Source organism: Schistocerca piceifrons, chromosome 6 (assembly GCF_021461385.2).
Source record: "Schistocerca piceifrons isolate TAMUIC-IGC-003096 chromosome 6, iqSchPice1.1, whole genome shotgun sequence".
Taxonomy (NCBI): Eukaryota; Metazoa; Arthropoda; class Insecta; order Orthoptera; family Acrididae; genus Schistocerca; species Schistocerca piceifrons.
This window is the reverse complement of record NC_060143.1, coordinates 57346178-57371423: the sequence shown is the minus strand read 5'-3', so window position 1 is coordinate 57371423 and position 25246 is coordinate 57346178.

The window sequence follows — 25246 nt, the reverse complement described above, 5'->3', positions numbered from 1 at the left end:
AGCCTGGTGACCTCGTCTGGATCTTCACTCTTGTTCGGAAGGTTGGTCTCACTGAGAAGCTCCTCAGGCGCTACTTTCGACCTTTTAAGGTAGTAAGACGGTTGTCCGGTGTTACTTATGAAGTTGAAGATTTTGACCCCGACACAAGACGACGAAAGATCAGAGATATGGTCCACGTCCTTCGAATGAAACCGTGTAAGGATCCTGCAACCCAGGGTAAATTCGAAGCTCCAGCGACAGGCAACAAGCGGAAAGGTGACAAAGAGCGTAGCGGCAAAAGAAGTTCTAAGAAGATCACTGCCAGGGCGAGAATCAGTTATCAGGAGTCGGAGTATGCAGCACTGATGACTCGTTCCCGGACTAGGACAATGTAACACCAAGACGCTGTTCTCTTAAGGAGGGAGCAATGTCGCTGAAGCAGCTGACTAGCACTGTGGTGTAGTGGTTATGATACTGAACTGTGGCATAGAGGGTCCTAAGTTCAAAACGCACTTGGACTGTACACTTTTAATTTCTACACTCCTGGAAATTGAAATAAGAACACCGTGAATTCATTGTCCCAGGAAGGGGAAACTTTATTGACACATTCCTGGGGTCAGATACATCACATGATCACACTGACAGAACCACAGGCACATAGACACAGGCAACAGAACATGCACAATGTCGGCACTAGTACAGTGTATATCCACCTTTCGCAGCAATGCAAGCTGCTATTCTCCCATGGAGACGATCGTAGAGATGCTGGATGTAGTCCTGTGGAACGGCTTGCCATGCCATTTCCACCTGGCGCCTCAGTTGGACCAGCGTTCATGCTGGACGTGCAGACCGCGTGAGACGACGCTTCATCCAGTCCCAAACATGCTCAATGGGGGACAGACCCGGAGATCTTGGTGGCCAGGGTAGTTGACTTACACCTTCTAGATCACATTGGGTGGCACGGGATACATGCGGACGTGCATTGTCCTGTTGGAACAGCAAGTTCCCTTGCCGGTCTAGGAATGGTAGAACGATGGATTCGATGACGGTTTGGATGTACCGTGCACTATTCAGTGTCCCCTCGATGATCACCAGTGGTGTACGGCCAGTGTAGGAGATCACTCCCCACACCATGATGCCGGGTGTTGGCCCTGTGTGCCTCGGTCGTATGCAGTCCTGATTGTGGCGCTCACCTGCACGGCGCCAAACACGCATACGACCATCATTGGCACCAAGGCAGAAGCGACTCTCATCGCTGAAGACGACACATCTCCATTCGTCCCTCCATTCACGCCTGTTGCGACACCACTGGAGGCGGGCTGCTGCCGGCCGGTGTGGCCGTGCGGTTCTAAGCGAGTCAGTTTGGAACCGCGTGACCGCTACGGTCGCAGGTTCGAATCCTGCCTCGGGCATGGATGTGTGTGATGTCCTTAGGTTAGTTAGGTTTAAGTAGTTCTAAGTTCTAGGGGACTGATAACCTCAGTAGTTAAGTCCCATAGTGCTCAGAGCCATTTGAACCATTTTTTGGAGGCGGGCTGCACGATGTTGGGGCGTGAGCGGAAGACGGCCTAACGGTGTGCGGGACCGTAACCCAGCTTCATGGAGACGGTTGCGAATGGTCCTCGCCGATACCCCAGGAGCAACAGTGTCCCTAATTTGCTGGGAAGTGGCGGTGCCGTCCCCTACGGCACTGCGTAGGATCCTACGGTCTTGGCGTGCATCCGTGCGTCGCTGCGGTCCGGTCCCAGGTCGACGGGCACGTGCACCTTCCGCCGACTACTGGCGACAACATCGATGTACTGTGGAGACCTCACACCCCACGTGTTGAGCAATTTGGCGGTACGTCCACCCGGCCTCCCGCATGCCCACTATACGCCCTCGCTCAAAGTCTGTCAACTGCACATACAGTTCACGTCCACGCTGTCGCGGCATGCTACCAGTGTTAAAGACTGCGATGGAGCTCTGTATGCCACGGCAAACTGGCTGACACTGACGGCGGCGGTGCACAAATGCTGCGCAGCTAGCGCCATTCGACGGCCAACACCGCAGTTCCTGGTGTGTCCGCTGTGCCGTGCGTGTGATCATTGCTTGTACAGCCCTCTCCCAGTGTCCGGAGTAAGTATGGTGGGTCTGACACACCGGTGTCAATGTGTTCTTTTTTCCATTTCCAGAAGTGTATATTCGGTTCGAGTACACTCTAGACGTGTCCACAAATGTCAAGAATCATAGTACGGGAATGTTCTGTAGCTGTATATATACTGTATGTGTTCTGGCCAGAGGCAGTTCGCTATACGCTCTAGTATATGCAAGTGCTGAATAAACCATCGTTAAGTGAAGTTAGTATTTGTCATTCATCTAATTATATCTTTTTCTACGTGATAATATAATTTAGCTTCACTACAACTCCATTTTTTCCTTTGTTCGCGTCAGGGCAATCATCAGCATTGGCACCATGGGATCCTGTTGTGTATCTGGTCAGGATGTTAGAGCAGGACAATGATGTGCTGTTGTCTATACCACTCAGTCATGAACACACGCAGCCTGTCCCTCACTTTCAGAAGTGTGGAGGTGGTCCTATCCTACAGGGTAAAGGTCAGTACTGGCTGCCAACATACGAGCTATCTCCGAAGATTCTAATGCCACTGCAAGAAGAACGAGGTGTACATATTGTAGGTGAGAAGCTCGCAGTTCCACCTATCTCTCTAATGCTTTTCGTTTCAACATACAGTTTAACATCTGCAGGTTCAAAACGTTTAAATATCGGCATACTGGCAGCTGTAGAAGCCAATAACTGGTGTTTGTTCTTGGAAATTGAAAACATATCTGAAAATGTTAAAACGCAGTTTACTGAGCATGAATGGAATGAAATGAAACGTGCTGGAGCTTATATCAGTCTGTAGATGACCACCGAGTATTATCCAAATTGTTCTTCACAAGACGTTAACTGTGATGCTCTAACTCTCTCAATTACAGCAGTGTATGATGACTCAGCACTCTGTGTGAAGACAGGGAACATAATCATTTATCTGTGACACTCCAGTGTTACAAACATGTTCGATCTAGGTATGGTGTTATCCTGTGTGTTGGAAAGACTGAACAGATAGCTGCATTATATTAAAAGTGTGTTTAAAGACATTGTAGACTATCTCTGACTGAATAATGGGCATGCTGAAGATTTACACCTGTGTATCAAAACAGTGTTAAAAAAACTAAAGAGCAACCAATAAGTTTGAGAGAAATTCAAGCTGAATTCCATGCGTACAAGAAATTGTTGTTCGGTAAATTCTGTACAGGAGTGAAGGTGAAGAAAGAACCTGTAGATTTTTCAGAAATATTCATCCAGTGTATGATTTTTGAATAATGTACATATAAATTCGCAAATCCTGTGTGTTATTCCTTACTTCATAGCCCTCTCATTATAATGTAGCTGCAGTATTTCAGTCAGGAAGATGATTGTGCTACAGTGGCTACACATATTATTATTATTATTATTATTATTATTATTATTGTTGTTATTAAAAGTGTTCATTTTCCTATAAAAGGGCATTCTACATCATGACCTGATGTAGTTGGTATCATGGCAGGGTCGGTGAAGAATCAGGGCTTTGTTGTAAGTAGCTGGTCCTGTGATGGTGTGGAAGAAGACCAGAAGAAGAAGAAGAATGGGATACTCCTTCCCTATAACATAAGAGCTACAATTGTGGGTCCATCCAACTGCGGCAAGACAAATGTTCTCATGTCATTACTAGCACACCCAGATGGAGTCAACTTTGAACAAAAATGGCTCTAAGCACTATAGGACTTAATATCTGAGGTCATCAGTCCCCTAGACTTAGAACTACTTAAACCTAACTAATCTAAGGACATCAAACACAGCCATGCCCGAGACAGTATTCGAACCTGTGACCGTAGCAGCAGTGTGGTTCCGGAGTGAAGCGCCTAGAACCACTCGGTCACAGCTGCCAGCAACTTTTGAACACTTAGGTGTATTTTCACAAAAGCTGTTTCAATCCAAGTGCCAGGTGCTGCAAAAGATATTGCAAGGTGCAGATGGTGTAACATACATGACATACAGTCAAAGCAATCAAAAAGTCAGAAAATGTAAAGCTGAACACAGTGTTCATATTTGACAATGTCGCTGTGGAAAACCGAGATAAAATTCTACGATATTTCTTTTTTGGTTGTCATATGGTTATCGACGTATTTTATTTGAGTCAGACATATTCCAGAATGTCAAAACAATTGGTGAGGGATAATCCAAATCTTATTACAGCTTTCAAATGAGACAATGTGAATCTAAAACACAATTACCAGGCACATGTAGGAAGTTAGGAACCAACACATCAGTAAATGATTTTGTAAAGATACACACAATTGCTGGAATCACACACAGTACAGGTTCCTTGTTCTTGATAAATCAAGAAAACTGAATGATGGTAGATATATACAGAACTTCCAGGAGTTTTTGTATATATATAAATAAATATGAAAAAAGTGATGAGTATGTTAGTGTACATCATACCATGGACAAGTTCACATGTATGTCAGGCACTTAGCTCAAGAGAGCAGGTGTGCATAAACAGAGAATGCGTTTGTATATGAATGGAAAATTTCAGTCTCTCGAACATAAAGTTAGGGAGCTAGGGATGTATGCCCAGATCCCTCTGAGACTCATCAATGAATTAGGTGCTAGGGGTGAGGTACTAGGGACATACAACCACATCATTCTCAGAAAGAAAGTAGATGACTTAATTGTAAAGATTGATGGAATTGAAAAGAAAGTACCTGACGTAAGTGTAAAGGTTGAGCGAAATGTATAGAAGGTGCAGCCTGTGAATCAGCCTGCTTACTACACAGCAAGATGCCAACTAAGCATAAGGTCATCACTGCATGGAAGGCCTTTCCAGAGAATTTACGGTTGCTAAGATAAGGACATTTGGTCTGAGAGAAGACACTGGCAGAAATGTTTAAACCAGTTACTGAATCTCCCAAAGAACTCTCAGCGAAATTACACATTGGCGATGACGATGCTATTGCCAGTTTTATTACCCATCACAGCGATGCTAGGACAGACCAAACATTCAGTGTCAGTGGCGAAAAACTGTACATGTTGGGCTAGCAGCTTATAGGTCCACATGTAAAAACAATACAGATAGGAGGTAGGGAATTTCAAAGAACATCAGGTTGACCGAACCTCATTTTCCTAAAACCCTCAAAACAATAAAATTTTCACCCAAAGATCTGGAGATGTATGGTGAAATACTACAATTGACCGGTGTACACAGGAAATCAGAAAACCAAAGCAGTGCAAAATACAAAGACATTATAAAGCCATTATTAACAGATGGTCGGTATAGCAGTGGTGGTAGTATTGTCATTCAGCATAAAAGAGTCAGCAGTCAGCCCCCTCAGTATATGTACTATGATGATTTCAATGACAAAACAGATCGACTATAACTGCTCATGGCATAAGCTGCTGTGGGCAATACCGCTCACTCGAGTCAGGTTTAGAGCTTAGAGAGAGAGTTTGGAAAGAGTAGTTCGAGAACTCCACATACCAGCATACAAAACATGCCCTCGCAGGCATGTTATGATTAAAAGTTCGGATAACTTATAGCAGTGTGAGCTTGTACATATGAGGGAATATTTGCATGAGAATAATTGATTCAAATATATTTTAATGGTTATTGGTACATACTCCAAATTTGCTTGGGTATTACCTGTTAAAACAAAAATGGAGGAAAATGTAATGGAGGTGTCTGAGCATTCGTTGCAGACAGGGACGAATCAATGCCCTGATAATGTCCAAACCAATCATAGTGGAGAGTTTTACAAGCAGTATGGAATACAATCACTACTCAACATTCACCCACCTGAATGTGAGTATCGTGGAAAGTCTGAACAGTACAATAAAAGGTCAAATGTAGATGTGTTTTAATCTTAAAGACTCATACAAATGGACAGTTATCTTCCCAGAAAAAATTGCACAGTATAATCGAACCAAACATAGCACAATAAAAATGAGACAAATCAATGTTTGTGATAATGGACTCATGGGAATGGTGTAGTATCGTATTAAAATTCTCGATCCATCTAAACAGAAATTTAATATGGGTGATTTGGTACATGTCTCAAAACACAAGACAGAATTTGGGAAGTCATACCTCCCAAACTGGTCAAGTGAGTTATTCACAGTTCCCAAAGTGCAGAAAACAAATCACAGAACAGGACAGCAGTAGCATTGAAATTTCAGTATGCTTTTACAACAATGAAACGCAGAAAAATTCAGAACCACAAATGTTTCTCATAGAGTGTGTCATAAGATGTCAAGGGAATAGAACACTACTTAAATGGTTTGGTTTTACAGCAACACAAAACAGCTGGAGTGACACTGACAATTTACTATATGAGTATAATGGGTGCACAGAGCACAACCAGCACAATAGCATAACTTGTACGGTGAGAGACACATTATAGGAGGCGGTTGTACTGTCGACAAACTTCCCGTCGAATTGAACATTCTGGTGTTTAATTACTATGGACCTGATACAATCCTTCAAAAACGTTTGGCTTGTGGTGGTAAGCAGATTAACCTGCTTGGTAAGGAATGTTTGGAACATGAAACTGCATACACAAAACATAAAGATTTCCCAGAAGGTCACGCTGCAGATCAAATTTTAGCTGATAAGGCCAAGGCAGTATTTGCGAGGAAGGATATTGATATAGGACAATGCATTCCAGAATTTGCAGTTGATAAAACCATATGTAGTAAATTTAAGTTGGGCTTGGGTGTGAATTTCAAACAGGTTATGAATGCAGCACGCTGTGCACAGAAAAAGAAGACAACGATGAAGAAGAAGAAGGGGCATTTAAAAAATTATATCCTGACAGCAATATATGCAGCTGAAAGTATCCTGAAGCATAAAGGACTGGTTAAAGCACCCAGCGTTCTGTCGATATCCAAGACATCAGGGGGAATTATCCCCATCCTCATTCCCGCCCTCGCAGGTCTCTCAGTGATGGGTTCACTGGCTGGTGGTGCTCCAGCTATTGCCAGAACAGTGAAGGATGCACAGAACTTCCAGCAACAACTAGAGGAAGCATATGCGCCCAATGTGGTCTTCAGTTCTAAGACAGTCTGATGCAGCTATCCACATTACTCTATCCTGTACACAGATTCATACATGGATAAACCCGTCACTGACAGACCCCTCCTTCCCTGCTTCCAACCTTGCACTCTGGTGACGGTGCTGATGGTGGTGTTGTGAACTACGTCAGCTAGTTTCCAAACAAACCTCATAGCGAATACACAAAACTTCATACTCCCACCAATAAATTTGAATTTGCTGCCATTTTTTGAATTTTCCACCAAAATATCAATATCCCACCATTTCCAGGTGTGGGGGTGTAGCTATTTTTTTCCCCGAGACTGTAATACTAAAAAGCAAGAAACACATTGCTCAACGATGGCTTACAGGACAGCTGCGGGAAGACAAAATTGAAATATTACGTCTACATCTACATCTATACTCCGCGAGCCACCTTACGGTGTGTGGCGGAGGGTACTTATTGTACCACTATCTGATCCCCCCTTCCCTGTTCCATTCACGAATTGTGCGTGGGAAGAACGACTGCTTGTAAGTCTCCGTATTTGCTCTAATTTCTCGGATCTTTTCGTTGTGATCATTACGCGAGATATATGTGGGCGGTAGTAATATGTTGCCCATCTCTTCCCGGAATGTGCTCTCTTGTAATTTCGATAATAAACCTCTCCGTATTGCGTAATGCCTTTCTTGAAGTGTCCGCCACTGGAGTTTGTTCAGCATCTCCGTAACGCTCTCGCGCTGACTAAATGTCCCCATGACAAATCGCGCTGCTTTTTGCTGGATCATGTCTATCTCTTCTATTAATCCAGCCTGGTAAGGGTCCCATACTGATGAGCAATACTCAAGAATCGGACGAACAAGCGTTTTGTAAGCTACTTCTTTCGTCGATGAGTCACATTTTCTTAGAATTCTTCCTATGAATCTCAACCTGGCGCCTGCTTTTCCCACTATTTGTTTTATGTGATCATTCCACTTCAGATCGCTCCGGATAGTAACTCCTAAGTATTTTACGGTCGTTACCGCTTCCAATGATTTACCACCTATGGCATAATCGTACTGGAATGGATTTCTGCCCCTATGTATGCGCATTATATTACATTTATCTACGTTTAGGGAAAGCTGCCAGCTGTCGCACCATGCATTAATCCTCTGCAGGTCCTCCTGGAGCACGTACGAGTCTTCTGATGTTGCTACTTTCTTGTAGACAACCGTGTCATCTGCAAATAGCCTCACGGAGCTACCGATGTTGTCAACTAAGTCATTTATGTATATTGTAAACAATAAAGGTCCTATCACGCTTCCCTGTGGTACTCCCAAAATTACCTCTACATCTGCAGATTTTGAACCGTTAAGAATTACATGTTGTGTTCTTTCTTCTAGGAAATCCTGAATCCAATCACAAACCTGGTCCGATATTCCGTAAGCTCGTATTTTTTTCACTAAACGTAAGTGCGGAACCGTATCAAATGCCTTCCTGAAGTCCAGGAATACGGCATCAATCTGCTCGCCAGTGTCTACGGCACTGTGAATTTCTTGGGCAAATAGGGCGAGCTGAGTTTCACATGATCTCTGTTTGCGGAATCCATGTTGGTTATGATGAAGGAGATTTGTATTATCTAAGAACGTCATAATAGCATAATCACTGTAGAATCTTAAGGGTATCTCGTCTGGTCCGGATGCTTTTCCGCTACTAAGTGATAGCAGTTGTTTTTCAATTCCGATATCGTTTATTTCAATATTTTCCATTTTGGCGTCCGTGCGACGGCTGAAGTCAGGGACCGTGTTACGATTTTTCGCAGTGAAACAGTTTCGGAACACTGAATTCAGTATTTCTGCCTTTCTTCGGTCGTCCTCTGTTTCGGTGCCATCGTGGTCAACGAGTGACTGAATAGGGGATTTAGATCCGCTTACCGATTTTACATATGACCAAAACTTTTTAGGGTTCTTGTTTAGATTGTTTGCCAATGTTTTATGTTCGAATTCGTTGAATGCTTCTCTCATTGCTCTCTTTACGCTCTTTTTCGCTTCGTTCAGCTTTTCCTTATCAGCTATGATTCGACTACTCTTAAACCTATGATGAAGCTTTCTTTGTTTCCGTAGTACCTTTCGTACATGATTGTTGTACCATGGTGGATCTTTCCCCTCGCTTTGGACCTTAGTCGGTACGAACTTGTCTAAGGCGTACTGAATTTTTTCCATTTTTGTTCCACATCCTCTTCCTCAGAAATGAACGTTTGATGGTGGTCACTCAGATATTCTGCGATTTGTGCCCTATCACTCTTGTTAAGCAAATATATTTTCCTTCCTTTCTTGGCATTTCTTATTACACTTGTAGTCATTGATGCAACCACTGACTTATGATCACTGATACCCTCTTCTACATTCATGGAGTCGAAAAGTTCCGGTCTATTTGTTGCTATGAGGTCTAAAACGTTAGTTTCATGAGTTGGTTCTCTAACTATCTGCTCGAAGTAATTCTCGGACAAGGCAGTCAGGATAATGTCACAAGAGTCTCTGTCCCTGGCTCCAGTTCTGATTGTGTGACTATCCCATTCTATACCTGGTAGATTGAAGTCTCCCCCTATTACAATAGTATGATCACGAAACTTCTTCACGACGTTCTGCAGGTTCTCTCTGAGGCGCTCAACTACTACGGTTGCTGATGCAGGTGGTCTATAGAAGCATCCGACTATCATATCTGACCCACCTTTGATACTTAACTTAACCCAGATTATTTCACATTCGCATTCGCTAATAACTTCACTGGATATTATTGAATTCTTTACTGCTATAAATACTCCTCCACCATTGGCGTTTATCCTATCCTTGCAGTATATATTCCATTCTGTGTCTAGGATTTCGTTACTGTTCACTTCCGGTTTTAACCAACTTTCCGTTCCTAATACTATATGCGCACTATTTCCTTCAATAAGAGATACTAATTCAGGAACCTTGCCCTGGATACTCCTGCAGTTTACCAATGTTACGTTAACTTTTCCTGTTTTTGGTCTCTGAGGACGGATGTTCTTTATCAACGATGATAATGTCCTCTCTGGTAAGCCGTCAGGTATTTTATCGTTTCGCCCAAGGGGGGGGTCCCTCTAACCTAAAAAACCCCCGTGTGCACGCCACACGTACTCTGCTACCCTAGTAGCTGCTTCCGGTGTGTAGTGCACTCCTGACCTGTCTAGGGGGGCCCTACAGTTCTCCACCCAATAACGGAGGTCGATGAATTTGCAACCATTATAGTCGCAGAGTCGTCTGAGCCTCTGGTTTAGACCCTCCACACGGCTCCAAACCAGAGGACCGCGATCGACTCTGGGCACTATGCTGCAGATATTAAGCTCAGCTTGCACTCCGCGTGCGACGCTGGTTGTCTTCACCAAATCAGCCAGCCGCCGGAAGGAACCAAGGATGGCCTCAGAACCCAAGCGGCAGGCGTCATTCGTTCCGACATGTGCTACTATCTGCAGCCGGTCACACCCAGTGCGTTCAATAGCTGCCGGAAGGGCCTCCTCCACATTACAGACGAGACCCCCCGGCAAGCACACCGAGTGCACACTGGCATTCTTCCCCGACCTACCCGCTATTTTCCTGAGGGGCTCCATAACCCGCCTAACGTTGGAGCTCCCTATAACTAATAGGCCCGCCCTCTGTGACTGTCGGGACCTTGCCGGAGAATCGGCCACTGGCCCAACAGGCGAGGCATCCTGTGGTGGCTCGGAAACGATGTCATCACCACTAGGAAGCACCCCGTACCTGTTGGAAAGGAGTAAGGCATCTGCCACGCGGCCAGATCCCACCTTCGCCTTTCGGCCAGGCACGCGCGAGCCCACCACTGTCCGCCATTCACCCTGGAGTGATGGCTGACCGGTTTGGACAAGCAACAAGATATATTTGCCAAACAGAGGACCAATCACAACAATTAAATTTAAAACTAGTTTTATAGTGAGTAGAAACTGTCAAATCTTTAAAGCCTTTTGCTGAAGGCGAATTCGTAAATGCATGCCTCTTGGACATTGCAGATGTACGAAGTCCTGATGAAAAAACGAGTTCGAACAAATAAGTTTATGGAGACATATATTTGTCTGTCGAATTGGTGTGATGAGTGATGACAGTGAAAACAGTTTATGTGATTGTGCTACCACACTCAAAGCATCAGCGATCGCTTTGGACGAGAGCAATGATTTGTCAGACACAGCTCAGTTACCAACTTTTATTCGTGGTGTAAATGTGGATTTCAACATAACTGAAGAATTATAAGCATTATAGCTTTTAAAATGAACATTATTTCTTTACTAATGGTGTTACAGAATTTTGCAACCTAAGTATTTAAGACAGCCACTGTAAAACGTCGTAAGTAAAGAAATAATGTTCACGGTGCGTTAAGAATAAAAATCTGAAGGTAGGGTGATCATAAAATGACTGTGCTATCAAATGGTTCAAATAGCTCTGAGGATATCTGGTATAAGACAAAATACGCATTAACAGGTATAGAAAAATTACATTAAAAAATATGGTAGATCTTAATAGCTAAATGAAAGACTCAGTAATGTTAACAGTGATTGTGAGTGTCGTAGTGCACAATAGCACATCAAATTAGTAAATGAAAAAATCAATTACAGTTAACTCTACCGAAATATTCTTCTACTGAATAGAAGGAATTATCTAATAAATACTGTTTGAGCTGTTGTTTAAATTTGGGAAGCTCATGGATAAGTAATTTCAGTGATGGTGGGAGAGCACTGAACACCTTGCAGCTCATGTAATGGACTCCTGTTTGTACAATCATAAAGTTTTTTGATTCATAATGGAGGTCCATCTTCCTCCTGGTATTGTGGGTATGGTATGAATCATTGGTTTTGTACTATTGTCCATTTTTACCAATGAAACATAACAGGGAGTAGATATATTGGAATGCAGTTGTCAGTATCCCTAACTTTCTGAAAAGGTTCCTACAAGAATGTCTAGGCTGGACTCCAATCATTATCCTAATAACTCTCTTTTGGGCAATGAATATTTTTTTGGATAGTGGCTGATTACCCCAGAAAACTATGCCATACAGCAATAATGCATGGAAATATCTAAAATAAGCAGTTTTTGTGGTGTCTCGGTCACATACAGTGGAAATAATACGAACAGCGAATGTTGATGAGCTGAGTGGTGCAAAATATGTTCAGACCATTTTAGATTGTTGTCAATGTGTACACCCAGAAACATGGTTGACTCAACTTGTAGTACTCACTACCATTCAACGTAATACTTAATTTATCCACAACTTTTTTCCTTACTTGGAAATGCACAAACTGGGTCTTGTTAACATTTAGTAATAACCCATTATTTACAAAGTAGACATTGTTTCGATACTTTGAGAAACAGATGTTGAGGAGCACTCCACATTTGCTGTTTTTGCTACATGTCCTACAAGCTGACATTATTATAAGGCATGCCCAACTGAAAAGGAGACCTTCAATGTTGCAGCCTTTTACGTAATCCCAGTGGGTAAATTTGTTTGCCAAGAGATGGCATGGTGATATTTCCAGTTACAAACGTGGAGTTAACAGCTTCCAGGAATTTCCTCATTTCTGGAGAGTTGTTTCCACAGTTCCTTGCTCGATGGATTCCTCCTAATCAGCACAAAGAGTGGTTATCCAGTTGCTTTGCAGAGAAGGGAATATTCTTTACAAACTTATCGCAGGATGAAAGAGGTGTAGAGGGTGTTGTCTCACATGGTGCACAGTATTCTGGTGGTGTCACAGTTAAGAGGTGAGATGTGTAAACATCAAGGGCATGCCATGCCCTATGCAGGTACAGTGACATGACTTTGGCTGTGGAGGAGCTTGTATGGACTAATCATCAGTTCACCACATGTAACATTGCTGTTTAAACTGTGGATATGTAAAGGAACTATGCGTCGAGTAATCCATGAGAAGCTTCGTTATGGCAAAGTCTGCGCACAGCAGGTACCCAAGCATCTTTCAAAGAATGAGAAGACTGCAAGAATGGGTGTTTGCCTGACCCATCTGTCGAAGTACTGCCAGTTGCTGTGCCTGAGTGGTTCTAGGTACTTCAGTCTGGATCTGCGCTGCTGCTGCTATGGCCGCAGGTTCAAATCCTGCCTCACGCATGGATGTGTGTGATGTCCTTAGGCTAGTTAGGTTTAAATAGTTATAAGTCTGGGGGACTGATGACCTCAGATGTTAAGTCTCATAGTGCTTAAAGCCATTTGTTGAAATACTTGGAGCAAGGAACAGATTTCATTGCTCAGATTGTGGCTTGTGATGAAACGTGGTGCCACCACTTCGACTCTGCCTCCAAACTGGCCACCATGGGGTGCAACAGTTAGTGCTGAGCAGTACTGCAACACATTGACAGGCTAAATGGTTCAAATGGCTCTGAGCAATATGGGACTTAACTTCTGAGGTCATCAGTCCCCTAGCACTTAGAACTACTTAAACCTAATACCACCATTTTACACTGTCAAACACTATTTCTAGGTCAACAAATTATATTGTCATGTTCTGATTTTTCCTCAGTCTTGCTTCCATTACCAAGTGCAATGCCAGAACTGCCTCTCTGACGCCTTTACATTTCCTAAAGCCAAACTGATGGTCATCTAGCAGATCCTCAATTTCCTTTTCCATTCTTCTGTAAATTATTATTATCAGCAGCTTGGATGCATGAACTACTAAGCTGATTGTGCATTATTTTTCACAGTCACCTTCTCTTGTTATCTTCAGAACAGTGTATAAGTTATTTTCCAAACCTATAATGGTACATCACCAATGTCATACATTCTACCCACAAACTTCAATAGCCATTTGGTTGCCATTTCCCTTAGTGACTTCAGAAATTATGATGGAATGTTATCTATTCCTTCTGCCTTTTAAATTCCAACTTTAGTAGTGGGTCTCCCAAGTCTTCCTTGTCAACTGAAATCTCTTCTTCCATCAAGTCATCAAACCAAGTCCTCCCCCTCATAGAGAACTTCAGCGTATTCTTTCCTGCTATCCACTCATCCCTCTACATTTAACAGTGGAATTTCCATTGCACTCTTAATGTTAACAACTCATGCTTTTCATTTCATTTCAGGTTGTTTTGACTTTTCTGTATGGTGAGTCAGTCTTTCTGATGATCATTTCATTATTGATTGCTTCACATTTTTCCTGCAGCCATTTCACCTTGGCTGTTCTGCACTTCCTGTCTAATTCGTTTCTAAGTGCTTTATATCCCCACAAAGGACAGATTGCTGCTCACTGTAAAGATAGCATGAGTTGAAGAGAGGCACAACAAAGACAGATACACATTAAGCTTTCAGTCAAAGCCTTCTTAAGAAAAGAACACATACAAAAATTTACACAAGCAGGCACATATCACACACACACAACTGCTATCACCATTTGGAGGCAAGGAAGCAAGGGGAGGGATGGTAGGGCACAGGTGAGTGGAAAGTAGACTGCTGTCTGGCAGAACGTACATGTATTAGATGGCAGCAGGATAGGGCAGCCAGGCGCAGTGCTGGGAGGCTGTGCAGGAGGAAAAGGGGGGGGGGGGGGGGGAGGGGAGTGGAAAAGTAGAGGAGCAGAGAAGTGGAAAAGATTTGTTGGTAGTTGGCAGAGAGCTGCACACAATGAGGCTGAGAGGCTGTGAATTGGGAGGATGTGGTAAGACAGAAGGGGTGTAAGTTGTTGGTTGGAGGGTGTGAGGACAGTAGGCTATCATATATTGAGGCCAGGATAATTTTGGGAGTGGAAAATGTGTTGGTAAGAATAACTATCATCAGTTCATGAAATCTGGTGGTGGAAGGTAGGATCCAGATGGTCGGCTTGTGAAGCAGCCATTGAAATCAAGCATGTTATGTTCAGCTGCATGTTGTGCCACAGGGTGGTCCACTTTGCTCTCAACCACAGTCTGGTGGTGGCCATTCATCCTAGTGGACAGCTCATTGGTAATCATACCAATGTAAAAAGCTGTGCATTGATTACAGGAGAGCTGGTATATGACATGATGATGTTTGGTTTGGGGGAGGGGGTGTTAAACTGTGCAGTTATCAGTACCTGTACAAATTCCTAATCTTTACGCAGCCCAATCTTGTCACATGTTGCTCCACTGGCTGAAAAATGGGGTTTGTAATTTGGGCACTGACTATGGTAAATAATGTAGCCGACAAGTGCACAGTTGCACTTCACAGATGTTTACTTTAACTTTTCTCAACCTGCCATATACACATTTAATATGGCCAGTATACTATTGCTTAACTTTCCATAAGCCTCATTAATAGTTTGCAGGCGAACGTCGACATACTGCTACAATAGTTTACTGTTGAACATCTACGAGCAGTAAAAACATAACCACATTATTCACAGTTCTTTCAGAATAATCAGGTACATATGGAACAGACAGTGTCATTGCTTTAACACATGACCTATTGGTGTAACACTTATTTCACTGTTAAGTTGCTGCATTGTTGTCATTCTAACCAACACAAGTTCCTCGTCTGAAACTCGGCCATGGACTGACTGTCTCATGATCTAAAACTGGGCTCTTATACATCCTCAGCGTAATTGGTGCTGAAACTACAGATTGTTCAAAGTTAAATTCACAGAAATTACAATTAAAACTTAACTCATTAAATTAACTGAATACATTAAAAAATTGGTTCTTTTTAACACTCTCTTCTCCTACAATGGTTAGGCTGAATTATTTGTTTAAATCATGAAATTAACAAATATAAGTATGCTAACAATACTTTTCACAAAACTGTTCATTATTTTGAAATTAATTAAGGGTTGGCTTTGCTAACATGTTTTCAAATAGAGCCAAATAGATGCTTTAAGAGTACTTGCATTTTGTCTTCCAAATGTTTACAATTATTACAGAATTTATGTTTGTTTATAAGTCAAAAATAGAAGTTAAGTTACAAAACAATTACTGATTTCACCATGTAATGAAAGATACTAACTAGGAATAGTCAAAATAAATTAGAAAGTCAATTGCTTACATAAAAATAAGCACAAAATTAGATCTGGTGTTATATTCTTTAAAACTGAGGGCAACCTTTGCCTTTTATGAAAATGCTGATTATACTCACATATGTTAATGGTAATTAGTTAAAAATGAAAAAATGAATTTTAAGGAGGCAGATGGAAAAACAAGAGGGGAAGCAAAAATTATCCCAGCTTGCTTCGTCAGACACTCTTGGACCTTTCCTTTATTTCAATCATTGCTTCTTTGGTGTACAGATTGAACAGTAGGGGCAAAAGATTACACTCCTGTCGTACACCCTTTTTAATTTGAGCATTTTGTTCTTGGTCTTTTATTCTTATTATTACCTCTTGGCTCTTTGTACTTGTTGTATATCACCCGTCTCTCCCCATAACTTACCCTATTTTTCTCAGAATTTCTACATCTATGCTCTGCAAACCACTGTGAGGTGGTGTACCATTTGACATTATCAAAAGCTTTTTCCAGGTCAACAGATCCCATGAATGTGTTCTGATTTTCCTTCAGTCTTGCTTCCTGGATCAAATGAAACATCAGAACTGCCTCTCTAGTGCGTTTACCTTTCCTAAAGTCAAATTGATCATCATCTAACATATCCTCAATTTTCTTTTCCATTCTTCTGTGCATTATTCTTGTCATAAACTCAGATACATGAGCTGTTTAGCTGAGTGCATGATAATTCTCACACTCACCAGCTCTTGCAGTCTTCAGAATTGTGTGGATGATATTTTCCCGAAAATGAGATGGTATATCACCAGACTCATACGATCTACACACCACAATGAATAGTCATTTTGTTGCCACTTCCTACAATAACTTTAGAAATTCTGATGGCCTTGCTTGGTCTCAAGTCTTCTAAAGCTCTTTTAAAACAAATACTAACAAAGAGATAGAGGGGCTGGCCAGTACTTACCTAGCTCAGTACAGCCGATAGATACACATAAAACACATAAAACAGAACCGAAAATTTACGTTCCTAGCTTTCGGAACAACTGTCGTACTTGACCGTGTGGAGTATGTGGCAGAAGGACTGCGTCAACTCTCCGACACCTCAACCTACAAAGCTGTTACCCAGGATCCCATTCCCTCCATCCAGACTGAGCTGCAGAAAATCCTAAAAATCCAAGGTCCCTCACAATGGCTTCCATAGACTTACTCACTCCACCTGAGCCACGTACCCCTACCTTCTACCTATTACCCAAAATCCACAAAGAGAACCATCCTGGCCGTCCCATTGTAGCAGGCTTCAAAGCCCCAACCGAACGTATCTCAGCTCTGGTAGACCAGCACCTCCAACCTATCACCCGCAGACTCCCATCCTACATCAAAGACACAAACCACTTCCTAGAACGCCTCAAATCCATTCCCACTCCTCTCCCACCTGAAACCTTTCTTGTCACCATAGATGCTACATCCCTTTACACAAATATCCCACATACCCATGATCTCTCTGCCCTTGAGCACTACCTCTCCCAACGCCCACCCGAAGATCTTCCAAAAACCTCGTTCCTTATCACACTTACCAACTTCATCCTCACCCATAATTACTTCACTTTTGAAGGCCAGACCTACAAACAAATCAGGGGAACGGCCATGGGAACCAGGATGGCTCCGTCCTATGCCAACCTCTTCATGGGCCGCATGGAGGAGGCTTTCCTGAAGACCCAACAGCTGCTTCCCCTGGCCTGGTATAGGTTTATAGATGACATCTTTGTGGTCTGGACTCATGGTGAAGAAACACTCCTTAATTTCCTCCATAACCTCAACTCCTTTTCGAATCTGAATTTCACCTGGTCCTTCTCCAAAACCCAAGCCACCTTCCTGGATGTTGACCTTCATCTTGTTGAAGCTCACATCCACACCTCTGTCCATATCAAACCCACAAACAAACAACAGTACCTTCACTTTGATAGCTGCCATCCTTTCCACATCAAACGCTCCCTTCCCTACAGCCTAGGTATTCGTGGCAAACGTATCTGCTCCAGTGACGAATCCCTCAACAATTACACCAATAACTTGACCAATGCTTTCCTCTCCCGCAACTATCCTGCAGACCTTGTCCACAAACAGATTTCCCAAGCAATACATTCCTCCCCGTCCAACAACAATGTTCCTACCCCCAGACCACACAGAAGCATCCCCCTTGTCACCCAATATTATCCTGGCCTCGAAAACATCAACAAATTACTCCGCCAGGAATATGACTTTCTCAAGTCAACCCCTGAAATGAGATCATCCCTTGACAAAATTCTCCCCACACCACCCAGAGTTGCCTTTCGTCGGCCCCCTAACCTCCGTAACATCCTTGTTAAACCCTACAATATTCCCAGACTACCTTCTCTACCCAGCGGTTCCTACCCCTGTAACCGACCCCGCTGCAAAACCTGCCCCATGCATCCCCCACAACCACCTACTCCAGCCCCGCTACTGGTAAAACATACACAATTCAAGGCAGGGCCATGTGTGAAACTACACATGTCATTTATCAACTGACATGCCTGCACTGCACAGCCTTTTACATCGGCATGACAACAACTAAACTGGCTGAGCGCATGAACGGACACAGACGAACTGTCCGCCTAGGAGATGCCCAATACCCAGTAGCGGAGCATGCCCTCCAGCATAATTTTAGGGACCTAGGAACCTGCTACACTGTATGTGCCATTTGGCTTCTCCCACCCAACACCAGTCCCTCTGAACTGCGGAGATGGGAACTTGCACTCCAACACATCCTTTCATCCCGCCATCCCCCTGGACTGAACCTACGTTAAACAACCTCAATCCCATTTACTCTTCAGTCTTCTTCTCTTTCCCTTTCCTCTTTAGCCATTCGCGCATCTTTTCATCCTACATAGTTGTGTTTATCTTTACACTATATACCTCTTTACTTCTGTATGCATCCTCTTTGGTTTGAAGCTGGCACAGTACTTACAGTAGAATATCTTTGGCTTCCCTCTGACAACCATGCCTCCATCCTTGCTACCCTCCCTATTTTCCTTTCCCTGTTGCTTCATAACCTGGGTTGTGAGTAACTGAATCTCCTTTCCCTTCTTCCCTTTCTTTCCCCTCTCTCCTCCCCGATGAAGGAACATTTGTTTCGAAAGCTAGGAACGTAAATTTTTGGTCCTGTTTTATGTGTTTTATGTGTATCTATCGGCTGTACTGAGCTGAGGTAAGTACTGGTCAGCCCCCCTATCTCTTTGTTAGTATTTGTTTCACATCTCATACGAGATTTTCCATTAATCATTTAAAGCTCTTTTAAATTCTGCTTCTAATACTGGATCCCCTATCTCTTCTATATCAACTCCTGTTTCTTCTTCTGTCACATCAGACAAATCTTCCCCCTTATAGAGGCCTTCAGTATATTCTTTCCACCAATTTGTTCTCTCTGCATTTAACAGTGGAATTCCCATTGCACTCTTAATGTTACCACCTTGCTTTTAATTTCATTGAAGGTTGTTATGACTTTTGTGTACGCTGAGTCAATCCTGCCAACAATCATTTCTTTTTCAGTTCCTTCACCATTTTCATGCAGCCATTTCACCTTAGCTTCCCTGTGCTTCCTGTTTATTTCATTCCATACAACTTGTATTTCTGTATTCCTTATTTTGCTCGAACATTTTTGTATTCCCTTCTTTCACCAATCAACTGACTTCCATGTCCCATTTCTTTGTGGATTGATTCTTTCTGACTAGTTTCTTAAACTTCAGCCTACTCTTCAACACTACTAAATTGTGATCTGAGTCTATATCTGCTCCTGGATGTGCCTTACAATCCAGTACCTGAGTTTGGAATCTCTGCCTGACCATGGTTTAATCCAACTGAAATCTTCTTGTTTTTCCCAGACTTTTTCAAGCATACCTCCTCCTCTTGTGATTCTTAAAGAGAGTATTTGCTATTACCAGCTGAAATTTGCTGCAGAACTCAATTAGTCTTTCTCTTCTCTCACCCAAGTTGTAGTACCAAGCGCACATTCTCCTGTAACCCTTTCTTCTACTTGTTCCCCTACAACTGTGTTCCAGCCCCTCATGACCGTTATGTTTTCATCTCCCTTTACATACTGAATTATCCATTCAGTATCCTAATATACTTTTTCTGTCTTTTCATCTTCAGCTTGTGACGATGCCACGTATACCTGAACCATTGTCAGTGTTGATTTGTTGTCATTCTGATGAGAGCAACTCTGTCTCTGAACTGTTCGCAACAACAAACTCTCTGCCCTAGCTTCCTATTCATAACGAATCCTACTCCTGTTCTAGCATTTTCTGCTGCTGTTCATATTACCCTATGCTCAACTGACCAGAAATCCTTGTCTCCTTACCATTTCACTTCACTGACCCTCCACTATATCTAGACCAAACCTTTGCATATCTGTTTTCAGATTTTCTAGCTTCCTTACGATATTCAGACTCATAGAATGTTATCCTTTCATTGGTTACTCAGTCTTTTTCTCATGGTCACCTTCCCCTTGGCAGTTTCTTCCTGGAGATCTGAATGGGGCACTAGTCCAGAATCTTTTGTCAATGGAGAGATCATCATTACACTTTCACAGCTGCAAGCCACATAGTCTGTGGATACACATTACATGTCTTTCATACAGTGGTTTCCACTGTCTTCTGCATATTCATGCCATTGATCATTGCTGATTCTTCCACCTTTAAGGGCCATTTCCCAAACCAATGTCAAGAGAGTGCCCTGAACCTCGTTTGTTCCTCCACCCTCTTTGACCAGGCTGTTGGCAGAAAGAGGGTGATTTCTTATCCCAGAAGTCTTCAGAAACCAAAGTTGATGGTTTTTATTCAAAATGTGGGCAATGGCGTATTTGACACCCAGGACTGAGGACATTTCAATAACTATTCAGAGTCGCTACCCCTAGACCATGGATATTGGAAATTACACCACTATACAGATGGTTTTGGGAAGTCCATTTCACACTTTTGAGTTTCTCCTGGGAGAACTTATTCACTCTTACAACTCACACAGCCAACAGGCACTGGTTTCAGTACAGAATCGATGTAAATTATAATACTGAGGTGTAATATCATCTGATTAAATAGTATATTCCCATTTTATTTTGTAATTTATTTTCCCTTCTGTGCAGACAGAGGTAGCCAATGTAAGCAGCTTTCCTAGAGATATGGGCTGACACTGTGCATCTGAAAGTGCAGAGAGTAAAGCAAAAAATGAAGAAAGAAAGAAAAAAGTTATACCATAAGACATAAGCTACCTGAGTTTTTTAATGTTTAGAATGATGTTGCTGAATATAAAGAAATTGAAGCCAAAAATATAGGAGATGCACATCATTGTACAATGATAGCAGTGGTCCCACAATAAAATATTTATTAGGATTTGCAACTCTTTCCAACGCAACCACATTTTGTACAAGTGATACACACAGTAGAAAGGACAACTAGTCCTCCCAGTTCAGCGATATAATCTTCCAGCCAAAGAGAACTTAAAAAAATGGCATGTCATTCCTGAGACATTTTCTTCAAGCCAAAGAGAGGTGGGGAGTATATTATGCTTTTATGATGTTATTACATATTCTGAAAGCCAAGAACAAAATAAAAATAAATTGTACTCCAATAATGCTGGTGACTGGCTGAGCAACGTTGTTCAAGAATACTGGACTGTAAATGGAAATGTCAAAGTACATTGAACATTACATTTTTGTTTTCAAAGAAAATGCATGACAAAATAGGCCATGAACCTGTCAAGTCATTTTTTCACATATAGATGTAAACCAAAGAATAAAATTCATGTGAGAAATTGGTTGTGTTATTCAGAATCTAAAGTCAACATTTTATGTTTTGATCAAAGTTATAGACTCAAATGGATTGTCACAGTTTGTGAAAGATGGGATAGATGAGTGGAGGAATGCAAATATTTTTCTGAGAAGAAACAAAGAAAGCAATTCACACAGACAAGTGATAATCTCATTCTTAGTTCATAAAATAAAGGCTGAACATGTAATTCTCAGCTTGTGAGCCAAAAAGAGACCACACAGAAATATTAATGAAAATAATCAATTGCTAAAAATATAATGTCATTGGACAGATAAAGAATCTACTCAGCAAGTGGCAGCAGAAGAACCACCCATATCAAGGTATTAAAGTTTGCAAGCTATTGGAGCCAATGGCTCATTCTTCTTGCAGAAGGGTTGAAGGGGAAACATGAGAGATGAAGGAAAGGGACTGGTGGAATTAAGGAAAGTGGGCAGAGTTTAGAAAAGAAGCTCGCAGAACTGAAGGTTAGGGGAGATTTACTGGACAGGGTAAGAAGTAAAGACTTTTTTTAGGGGTCTGCATCAGATGATATTTAAGACTCTGAGAGCTTAAAGGTGGAAGACAGAGTAACTCACAAGACAGAGATTTCTGCAAAAAATATCATGCATGATTTAATAATAGCTGAAAGCTATGTGCATTATACATGATAGAGGTAAGGAGCAAAAAATAGATGAGTCAGAAAATGAAAGATACAGAAAACTAAAAGAGAGTGAAGAAAGGAATAGTTATTATGAAAAAATGCTGAGACTGAAGAAGTTAAATTAAATCCAGGTGAATGGTGAGAACCAAGGACATGTTGTGGTACCATTTCCCACCTGTGAGGTTCTGAGAAACCAATGTCTGGGGGAAGAACCCAGATGTTGAATGTGGTGAAAAGGATTAATAATGACTGTCATGTTATTGAGCAAGCTCTGCAACAGGATATTGTGTTGCCAGTATACACCCTCTGCCAATGCCCATTCATCCTGATTGATAACTTGATGGTGCTCAGGGAGGTGTAAAAGGCCAAACAGTGTTTATGTATTAATTAGTAAACAACATGTGTCAATGTTTTTCCAGTTACAGAGCTGGTATAAATGGTGGGAAGAAGGTGTTTAGGGCAAGTCTTACAGTGGGGATGGTGACAGGAGTAGGAGTCACAGGGTAGGGAGGTGAGTGTAGAAGGAATGTAGGATCTGACATGGATATTGGAGGGACTGGGTAACAAAACATTATTTTAGGTGTGGTGGGTAAAGCATCAGACAGAATGGACCTCATTAGGGGCATGATTTTAGGAACTCATATCCTTCTTGAAGTAGATGATTAATACATTCAAGACGAGGATAATACTGAGTGACAAGTGGTGTACTCTTATGTTGTTCTCTTGGATGGATCAGCAGTATCAGGATTGGATGTGATGGCCAGGGAAATCTGCTTTTGAACTAGGCTGGTCAGCTAATTAGATCCAGCAAAGGATGAGATGAGAATGCTGGTGTATTGGTGTAGAGGGTTTGCATATGAAGGAATACAACTGCCTCAAATGCCAAGGCTGTATGGGTGAAAATGCTTGATGTGGAAAGGATGGCAATTGCAAAAATATAAGTAGAGGGCTGTTCATAAAGTAAGGTAGCTTTTAAAATTGCTTGAGCAATGTACATTCGATTATGGATTTTTTTTTTTGTTATGTTGGTACACATGCCTCGAACGTATGTTCACAGGTTCAAGTGTTCAGCATACTTCGTTTGCTTTTGACAATGGAAAGGTTAGACATGTTTTAGTGTGCTCAGTGATTTTAGATTATTATAAAAAATATGGCAAAGAATTTGCATAAAGCATTATGTGAAAATGGAATCAAGTGCTATAAAACATTTGAAATGTTGACAATGGCATATGGTTAGTCTGATCTATGTAAAAAAATGTTTGCAAGTGGTACAAGCTCTTCCAAGATGGCCGAGAAGATGCAATTAATGAACCTCACTCTGCATGCTCCAGCACATCAACAACAGATGATAATGTTGAAGGCTTGAAGAAAATTGTTTTGGAAAATCATCAAATTACTGTTAGAGAAGTTGCTAAGGATATTGAAATACTGATTGGATCATGTCATACAATTTTTTTGGATGTTTTGGGCATGAGATGTGTGTCAGTGAAGTTTGTTCCAAAACTTCTCCATTTTGATTAGAAGAACCATCGTATGAGCATCGCTCAGGAGCTCTTGAATTATGTCAATGATGACCCTGATTTGCTCAAAAGTGTCAACACTCATGATGAAACATGTGTTTACAGTTATGATGTCAAAACCAAAGTCCAATCATCCCAATGAAAGCATCATGGAGAGCCAAGAGCAAAGAAAGCACACCAAGTTCGATCAGATGTCAAAGTTCTGCTCACTGTTTTTCAATTACCATGGAACAGTGCATCATGAATTTTTGCCTCGAGATTGTACGGTCAATAAGGAGTATTACCTTGACATTATGCACCATTTGCGAGAAGCAATATGCAAAAGACATCTGGAATTGCGTTAAAACAATTCATGGCTTTTACATGATGACAATGCACCTGTTCATTTGACGTTGCTTGTGAGAGATTTTTTGACCAAAAACAACACAACTCATGCCTCAGCCACCATATTCACCATATTTGGCCCACTGTGACTTTTTCCTGTTCCCAAAACTGAAGAGACCTATGAAAGGACGGAGATTTTCAACTATCATTATCAAGGAAAGTGGCATGGCATTTGGAATAGGACCATGTGAAATTTAATTGGGAGAGTGTATTCAGAGATTTCAAGAATATTAACAAATCAGCCTCACCATGTGCCCATATGGCAAATATATCATCAATGTATCTAAACCAAACCAGGGGTTGAAGGCTTATGGACCCAGAAACACTCCATCCATGTGGCCCATGAGAAGGTTGGCATAGGAAAGAGCCATCCTGGTTCCCAAGTCTGAGCCCCTAACCTGTTTGTAATTGTTGGTAAGTACAAAGTTAATTAAAGTGAGCAGGAAGAATGTCATAGGTTTGGAATCAAGTGGGCACTGACTGAGAAAATGTTCAGCAGCAGACAGACCATGCACATGGTGGATGTTGGTACAGAGGGAGGTGGCATCAGTGGTGACAAGCAAGGTGCATGGTGGGAGTGTGATGGGCACAGAGAGGGAAGTATTTGTACTATGGGTTGCAGGTGTCAATCACCTAAGGCAGATAAACATTTCATGGCTGCTTTGAAGCCAGCAACTATGGCCTGGGATGGCCACAGTGATTGTGTTTGTGGATATTAGGATATTAGGTGGGACTTCATGATTTGGATGGGGTAAGAACTTCTGTGAATTGTGGTGTTAGTCATTGTGAGAGGCTTGAGGTTTTAAGGAGGGATTGCAGATCAGTTTG